Genomic DNA, 9,823 nt, shown 5'->3' with positions numbered 1-9,823 from the left:
AATGTATACTCTCATAATTTAATGTATACTCTCATTTTATAAATATTATATATTTGGTGCAAATTAACGATGGTATAGCAATAACTCACTGCTCAAACCTTCGGAAAAAAACATAGCATAGCCAAAATGAGACAATATCGTATGCAAATCAATAGGAATTTTAATAATATGTTAATCTAAGAAAAAACAAATTAAGCACATTAAATCTAGAAGGAAAATTTATATGCACTAAACTTAGCACAGGGTATGAGCACCTTAATAAAAGGTAACACTGTACTTGAGAAAGTTTAAATGCAATTGAAGTAGGAGAATATTAGAAGAAGAAAAAAACATAAATACAGATAGTAGAAGAAAAATAAAGAATGCATACAAAAAAGTAGTACAACTTTTTACATGTGCATAAATACAAAAGCCAACAACTATAACTGCTTAAAATATTTGAAAATTATGTTTGGATCTTTATAACAAGCACACTAAACAACATGAAATATATATCTATATATAAAGAACTACATAATACAGAAATCTAAGACAAAACTAAGATGACGCACTACTTTCATCATAACGCAACTCAAATTCAGAACCATCATATCTCTTTATAAATTCTTCTTTTTTTTTAGCAATATCTTCTGAGATCTTTTTTTCATATTCAATATGTAGCTCTAGCTTTGGGTATTCGGTGAGTAGAGTCGGCAGAGTTCCAGTTGATGCCTTGTTATAATAGATCTCCTCCCTCTTAAACCGTCGAAAGAATTCCTCGATTTCTTGTTTTAACTGAACAAATTCATTGATAGGTTCACTTGATATGGATGGCTTGGAAATCTCAGAACAATCGGGATTAAGGGCAACACGAGTTGTTGATTGATTAGTTGATGGAGAAAATGCAACCTTTTGCTTGCTATTGCCTCCAGTAAGAGGCCATGAACGACCTTTCATATTTAATATATGATTGCTGGAAGCAAGATAAAAAAATAAACAAAAGGGGCAAATATGAATATTTTGACAAAAACAGTTAAAAATAAAACAAATTTAAATAGACAACATTCACATTAGTTTTTAACATTATGTGTTTTCAACCAACACATTTTAATGAATATGAATACAATTCAAAGGCAACAAGTTTATCAAAGAATATTTCTTTCACAATGCGAAAGAAAAAAGAAAAAAGAAGAAAGAAAAAAAGAAAAGATAAACAATTCATTCCTATGTTTGGTTATACACTTTGAAATACACATTCATTCCTATGTTCTAAGCACATTCATTCAAGTTTTTATCAAAACCAGTAAACCACCGATCTAAAGAATTTGGATATAATAAAAATAATTTTACAATATACATAATTCATCTCATATCCTAAACATATTATATTTCATTATATCCAAATCCAATATGGACAACTAAACAAGGCCTATATGGCTAGAACCAACCAAGCAATAAAGTAATCCAGTTTACAACTTAATTATTGGACTACAATTAACTACAAAACAAAGTTAACAATGCAATTAATCCAAAATAATGTTGGCACTGTTGACATTGTCTGTAGTGCTACTGATCAATTAATCTAAAAAAATAAATGAGTTTGTGATTATTGATCAACTAATCCAGAGACACAAGTGAATTTGTGATTTTTGACAATTTAGGATCACGTAAGTTTTGGTGGGTATTTCATTTATAAATTGAATGGATAATTAATTATACACATCATATTTTAGACTTACTTCAATCTTTATTTTTTTGAAATATCACTAACTTGGTTGTTATTGTGTGACTCAGGAGGATTTCCTTTGGACTTTTCTAACTGTTGAAGTGAGGACACTACATATTGTGCAGAAGCAAGCTACAAGCACACACTTCTTATACACCCACATTTTTATGTTACATAAACTGATGATATATATATGGTCCACTATAAAAACAAAAACAAAAAAAAAAATACTTATTCTAATATTATATTACATGACAAAGGCATGGATGCGGTTTTTAAGGTGTATCCTCTTTTTTTCATTTATTTTTCCCCCTTTTTTCAAAGTCAATTGATTGACTTTGTGAAGCCGTAAGACAGAGAGAGAGAGTCTAATGTTTGTTTATGTTATGCCTCTTTTCTTCATTATACTTAATTTGTCTAAACCAGCAGCTTTGTTTGATAATGTAGACTGAAGGAGTCTTTGTTTTATTGTATTTGTAAGGAACAAGCTCAGTTCGAATTGGAAAAAGTGTGCAACTGCTTCTGTGTGCTTCTCTGATATTTGTAGTGAATATTTATTTGATTTATTATGTCTCTGCTCTGATTCTCAATTTGTCTGGATTGAACAATTGTGCACCACAAAACTTAGATCAAGAGAATGTCATGCTCATGGGAAATGAGTTTTGGTTTCTCTGAGGTACACTATTAAAAGTAACATACATTTTATTGAATAAAACTTTTTACCTTTTAAGTACTTTTCATCCTTCCGAGTACATAGAGTTGACTAATCAAAATTTTGCTAGGTTTGATAAAGATGTTTGAAACAATTAGTTTTGGTTTCTTCAATATGAACCTCCTGTTTTGGTGGGTATTGTATGTTATTTATCTTTGCGTTTTCTTACCATGTGCACTAAGTTTAATTTCTTTGACCTTACTAAAAAGGATGTATATCAGAACTGTAAGGTTTATTATATTTTTTTCCCCAAATTGTTAAGGAGGTTAGTGTAATTTACCTTATGTTCTATTTATCTTCAATTTCATGATGCTTTTCTTAAACTTTGCTTATACAGATCTCGTAGTTGTTCATTATATGTGCTATAAGATGCTTTGGTTTGATCTTTTAATGAAGCTAAGTTGAGCTCCATTGCTAGAGGGCGGAGTTTAGCGGCACAAAATAGTGATGTGTATTCTCTAAAACTTGTAGATTTTATTTGTAAATTTTTATGGATTTCTTATGTAGTAAAACTTTTGGATTTTGTGTGGAGAAAGAATCAATAGCTAAATTTTGTGATTTAGGAATTTCTGCAGCTTTTCTGCACTTTTAAGCCCCACACCTCTTCCCCCCAACTACCTGGATCTCACAAGTGAATCAAAAGTTCGATCTACATTAAATCCTCACTTGAATTGCACCATTAGCTTTCTAATGAATTTTCCATTGCTGTGTGGGTTTTGCTCAATTTTGAAGTACAATAAAAAGGTTTTTGCTAAGTTGTTTTTGCGGTTAAATTAAAAATTTGACATGTTGTGTTCAGTTCATTTGGGTATTGTGATTGTGGATTCTTATTTGGTTTCGTAATGAATTTTGCAATACCCTTATCATTTTTAAGAATTGTCAAGTATAATAAAGCCTTCTATAACATTCTATGATTGGAGATTAATGGGTTCAATTACACTTTTGTCTTTATGATTAATACGCTTTTGTTTTTATGTGGGTTTGCTCAATTTTGAAGTACAATAAAAAACTTTTATGGCATTAGAAAATTCAAAATGCAAGGAATTTGGGGTGGTGTTAACAACGCAGGACCTGGACAAGCATTTAGAAAATTGTCATTTATTCATTCAAAGACAATTTCTTTATTAAAAATGTATTGTACCAAACAACCCACATAGTTCTCTTAACTCAAAGTTTGGTTGTACATTGGATAGATAAGAAAAATTAAAACAAAAGTGCAATTGTGAAATTACACCAAATGTTTTGGAGTTGATCATTCGAAATGCAAACATTTGTATAATTTATTCAATGCAGTTTTTGTTTTGTCTAAGTTGAAATAATGAACATATGATGCTTGAGATCATTATAACAATTATCTAAAACATCATGTTTGCAAATTATCAAGTAACAATTTACCTTTAATTTATGGTTTCAGAAATTATGATAGCTAAATATTGGAAGGTACTTACCTTGATCTTGTTAATCCTATGTATTTGACAAACTATATTGTTGTAACAAAATCCATTATTTCCCTGCAATAGAGACCGAGAAAGTGTAATCTTAGCCTACAACAACTCTCTTAAATCCCATATTTGTGCACACATAACCAGAGAAAGAAGAAATGCATATCCATGTCTACATGATTGCTATTATACACCTACAATTTGTTTATTAAATGCTACACAAATGAAAAAAAAAAAATATAAAGCAAGTAACAAAATCTACTAAAGGTAAGAGAGGAAATTATAAAATTTATTGCAAACTCACAACACAAAGAAATATGAAACCACTAAATATGAAGCAAACCATTGGCGAAGACTCCAATGGCTATGTGTAGTTTTCCTCACATTTCTATTTAACCCTCTATAGTGGCCTAAGGCATTGACCCCCAATCAAATTAAAACTTGATTCATGCTAATGTGGTAAAATTCTCTTTTATGAATGAAACTCAAACAAAAGTTATTCCAAACCCCCCCCCCCCCAAAAAAAAAGCAATCAAGAAAAAAGATTGGACCTTTAACCATTCAAATCAACATTTAAAAGTGATCTTAACAAATAGTTTAGGTTTATTGAACTTTTGACACAAATGATATATTTTTCAATTTAATCAAAGGAATAAAAAAGCAATACAAAGGTAGACCATAATAAAAAAATAAAAAATAAAATGAAAAGAATGTAATGTCAAAAGGGCGTTGTGAGCTTTGCAACCAAAAAGCAATTGGCGCTAATGATTTACACAGTTAATTTGATCATGTGTTAGATTAGTAAGCAAACTAAAGTATCCTGGGTAGACGATGCTACTTTAAATACATTCTTGGCTAATGTTGTTAATCAAAAGAAAAGGGAAGGAGAATGGAACATTATACTCTAACTAAGCATCAAGCAACATACTATAGTTTAGGTATAAATGAAACTTTATGAAGTTTGATTTAGGCAGTAAGATTTAAAAAGTAGGAAAAAAAGAAACACAAACACCCATTGAAAAATTGATATTCATGAGTAACTAAAATCAATAAAATAAGTTCTTAACTAATATTACATAACACCTAATCTTCCAGATTACAAACACCCATAAGTCATGATCAAACACAAAAATAAAAAGCTAAGCCAGAGATAAGAAAAATTAAATTTTGATAATAAAACAAACAAAAAAAAATCCAACCAAAATGCTTTTAAGTAATTAGGCCAATTCACAAATTTTCCAAAATAATTGAATTGCATCAAATCAAAATGCAAAAGCAAGAAAGAAATTAGCTCACACAAAATTATTTCCTGCAATATCCACAAGTGAATTTCAAATGAATATATATATATATATATATATATATGTATATTCACATAATTTATTACAATGATTACATAATAACACATTATCCACACTATATATATATATACAATTTTTCATTTTTTATTTGTAAATTCTTAAGTAATACTCATCTCTCTCTCTAGACACAAACACAGTCACTGATGGGTCGAAACACTATATAAATAGATAAAACACATATATAGTGAAAGACATTAAGGTACGATGGCAATGGTGAGGAGTTTTAATTATTACGTTACAATTTTTTGATTAATATCATAATTTAAAGACATTATAAATATATATAATTAAGAAAAATTATAAACATATATAAAATTCATCATACAAAAAAAAAACTTGACAAGAATGATATGGTAATGTCATTATTATAAATAAATCAATTTTCAATAGTGGCCTCCTGAAATCTACTTTTCGTTTTAAGTGGATTTTTTTTTTCTCCATCAAAAAACTCTCATTTTGCCAAGTGAATTTTTTTCTCTATAAAAAAAACATTACATGATAAATTGTACAAGCATTATACCAAGCAATGGTAAATTGTACAAGCTGTAGGGACCAAGGCTAATTTTCTTATAAGAAAAATTCAACGTGAATATTGAAACTATAAATCAGATATTTTTGAGACATATTTTTGTTAATACCATCTCAAGATTTCACATAAATAATAATATAGATAGATATTATGATCCACTGAAAATAATGTCATAGTCGAAACAGTTTTCAAATGCTCATTGGCATCCCACAAACTTGGAGAAGGGAGGATGCTCCTCTCTTGAGAACACTCCATCAGAGCTTGAAACTCCCCAAAAGTTGCGCACAACTCTAGAGAACCCAACCAGAAGACATCTCAATAAATTCAACAATTATAAAAATTCTAAGGAAATCCACAGTTTTCAAAACTGATCTTTATTTCCCACATTTAATTTCAACACATAACAAAAACTCTCAATTTCTACCTTCTAGGGTTTGAATAAAAATGAAAAAAATTAAATTAAATTAACTAATGAGAAAGAAAAAGAACACGGAACCAAAGAAAATTAAAACAACAATAAAATTGAAACCCTAATGAAAAACAAGAAGCCACAAAATATACACACAGTAAACATCAAGCAAACAATAATAAAAAGAACAAAACCCCAACTAATTAACGGAACCAAAGAAAATTAAAACACTTTACAAACCCTAACTGGATCAAAAGGAACCTAAAATCGAAATACCTAACATTCTTCATGTATGTCTTTACCTTAATAGAAGCTTGTGTCGTATTCTTCCATCCTTGGGCTCAATTTTCGTTTGATTCGCTGCTAAACACTATGAATACCCACAAAATCAAACAAATCGGCACCACAGAGGAGACGTCATCGGCGGTCGCCAAAGGAGAAAGGAGGGAGGAGATCGGTGAGAGGAGAGAGGAGGGAGGAGATCAGTGAGAGCAGGTAGGAGGTGAGATCGGTGAGAGAAGGGAGGGTTCTCTGGACAGAGTGCAGAGAAGAGAGTTATAAACAGCTGTAAGTAATTTGAGGATATTTTTCCATCACTACCCTTGCATCCAAAGAAGAAAAGTTATAAAGTACAAGGTTAAAATTGACTTTTCAACTATTACAAAATACTGTTCATATTTGGCTGAAATTACTGTTCATGTTGCATCGGTGCTTTATATATATTGTATAGATATATATTTTTTTTCAAAATTACATTTATTGAGATTTAAAATAAAATTTAATTAATTTTTGTTAATTTTAAGTATGATCCAATATACATATTTTTCAATTACTATAAAATAATTTTTTTACATTTTATTTCAAAAGTTAATGACTTTAAGAATAATTGATTTTAAATATTTACAAATTATTTTTGACCAATACCTGAATTATTTTTGACCAATAAACGAAAATTATTTTTGAACTACTGATTTTATTTATTTTTTAAAGACATTTTTGTCGCGACCTAAACCCGCCCCTATGGGTTTAGCATCGTAACCGGCCAGTAATCCTTGGATTACCAAAGGCCTCTGAACAAAATAATATATATAACAGGGGTTGTGGAAGCAAATATACAAACATACGTAGTCCATAGAGCTGTGCAGGCATACATGGGACAGGAAATTTAAAACTTTTCATATGCATATATATATACACACACAGATGTAGCGTCGAAAATACAATAGTCTTACATCACCCAAGCCACTTATACAAGCTTTCAAACGTGATCAGACTAGACATAAGCATTTAGAAAGTACAAAAGTCCCAAGGACACAAAAACTTGGGTAGATCTTAAAAGGGAACCTCCACGGGAGGCGTGATGGCTGGCCGACACCAAAACTCGCCAGGCAGCATCTCAGGCCTGGTCACGTGCCTGCTCACCTACATACATACAATAATACAGTGAGTTAGAGCCCAGTGAATAATAACTAGGTAAAGGGTTTTAATGAATGATGTCCAGCACAGAATTAGAATTCAGAGTTTATATCAAAAACATATTCTTATCAGAAACAGAGTCTTAAGCATATTCAGATTGCAAATTAGAATTGGATTCAGATACATGCTCATATTCATATTCAGATTTTGCATAAGATCATACGTGGTACACCCATTAGCTATCATATCAACTTGGTCCTAAGATCCACATGCATAGTCGGTACCGACGACTATAAAGGTCCATATCTTGCGTGCAAGTAGCCATGGTATTGTTATCCCCAGGCGAAGGCCACGTGAATATAGGCCACAGTATTGTTACACTTAGGCAAAGGCCACATGAATATAAGCCACAATATTGTTACCCCTGGGCAAGGGTCACGTGCATATTGACTACGATATTGTTACCCTCGGGCGAGGGCCACATGAGCTAAGGATGCTACAAATACATTTCAAAAAAATGGACAGTCATTCATAATTCATAAAATAACATTTCAGAAAACAGATCGTATCATACCAGGCATAAAATACTTGTAATTAAACATAGCTTTACAGAGTTATTTCTCACAGTTAACAGATGGCTCCAAGTAAACAAGTAGAGTAGGTAACTCACTTATCCTGAGACGCGTGACCTACATAACATGACAGAGACATAGATTGAAACACACGCTCAAATTGCACATAACGCATGTTCTTGTCCTAAGTGTGTTTCTAGCCCTTTATCCTTATTATAGTGTCTTAAATATGGCCTAGGAATGCCTAGGATGGAATGAGGATGCAACAATGCACTTGAAAATATTTTTCAAATTTTGCTGAAAACAGGGTCCACGCTCGAGCGTGTATTTCCTCGCTCGAGTGGACATGCATAAAGTAAGGGTTCGCTCGAGCGTGACTTCCCTCGTTTGAGCATACTGTAAACTCGAAAAAAGTACTGGTTGCTTGCTTTTCACGCTTAACGGACGCTCGATCCACGCTCGAGCGTGAGGCTCAGACCTTTGCTCAAGCATGACTTTCGTTGCTCGAGCATGTGTAGACATGTCCCCAGGGCCTCATGCTACAGTTCGGACTCAAATTGTCACAGTTCTTAATCTGATCTCACAATGTGCGATGTGAGATTGATAAATCACAAAAGAGTCCTAATCCGGCAAATCGTTTTGGAAAATTGATTTTTGTAAAGAAGTGCCAAACATGGACTGCTTTGCCAGATACAGAGTCGCCACCTAAATATTTTATTTTGGGAGAATTTAGGAAACCCTGACTTGTTGCCTAAGGCCACGTGCCTGTCATCACCAAAGTTGTCTCGGCTCGAGAACTTCGGTACGATTGGAGAAGGTCATCTATGAGCACCCCTGCTCGCCCGATCAAAGATCAGCCACTATTAAACATGATATTTTATTTTTGAAAACACATGTGTTCTTATCCCGATTAATTAGCTAGAATTACTATGTGATGCGCACAACACACAAGTATAGACTAGATCGCCTAATTTGGAACAAAGTATCGCATATCCGTTTGTTTGGAAATGGTTTGAAGTTTGCTACTTGTAAGTAGGCTAAAACACGAATTTTAATGAATCGTTCCAATTCAAGTAATCCAACATTCACCCACAGGCATTCAGACAATTATATCAAAATAAGCAAATAGCCTCATGGCAAGCATGCTTTCATGGCAATCAATAACACACATGCAGGGATGCTAAAGCAAAAACACTTACAGTGTACTCTGAGCCAAAACAGAAACTAGTTAGTAATCAATGCATGATCCTAGTTCTTGTTAAGATGGCTAATGCAGCGCATGCAAGATGCAACTAGAAATAGGCTCAGCTATTCTAAGATAGCATATGAGATGAGATAGTTGATACATGTATTCAACTTGGAATTGAAATACGAGGCAGTTAGTATGATGCGCCGAGCCCGGTGCATGCAATGTAGATGAATGAATGCAAACATACGGGCACAAGTATGCTAGACAGATGAATGGATGCAAACATGCGGGCATAAGTATGCTAATTGAAGAATGACCTAAAACTAACCAACAAAAGCAGGTAAGTAAAAGAGAGAAAGACGTGGGATTGGAAGACATTCACACACTCACGCATACTTATTACAAAATTGGCCCTCTCGACGGAGGGTCCGAATAAATAATACAGACCGGCTAATTAACTAACTAACAAGCTAATTAATTATTACATA

General features: G+C 32.4%; 1 long non-coding RNA gene across 1 annotated transcript; it reads right to left on the bottom strand.

Moving 5' to 3' along the window:
* Window positions 1-526: 526 nt before the first annotated feature.
* LOC114290657 (uncharacterized) lies at window positions 527-6,593 on the bottom strand. The gene is made up of 3 exons (XR_003639090.2): window positions 6,461-6,593; window positions 3,866-3,928; window positions 527-952 (listed from the first exon to the last, which is right to left on the bottom strand). It is a non-coding gene; the product is annotated as an uncharacterized LOC114290657 (long non-coding RNA).
* Between the last annotated feature and the right edge of the window lie 3,230 nt (window positions 6,594-9,823).

This window comes from Camellia sinensis, chromosome 6 (assembly GCF_055761805.1).
Source record: "Camellia sinensis isolate YWXY chromosome 6, ASM5576180v1, whole genome shotgun sequence".
NCBI classification, from domain to species: domain Eukaryota; kingdom Viridiplantae; phylum Streptophyta; class Magnoliopsida; order Ericales; family Theaceae; genus Camellia; species Camellia sinensis.
The sequence above is the reverse complement of the archived record's forward strand: the minus strand, read 5'-3'. Positions and strand labels throughout refer to the sequence as shown.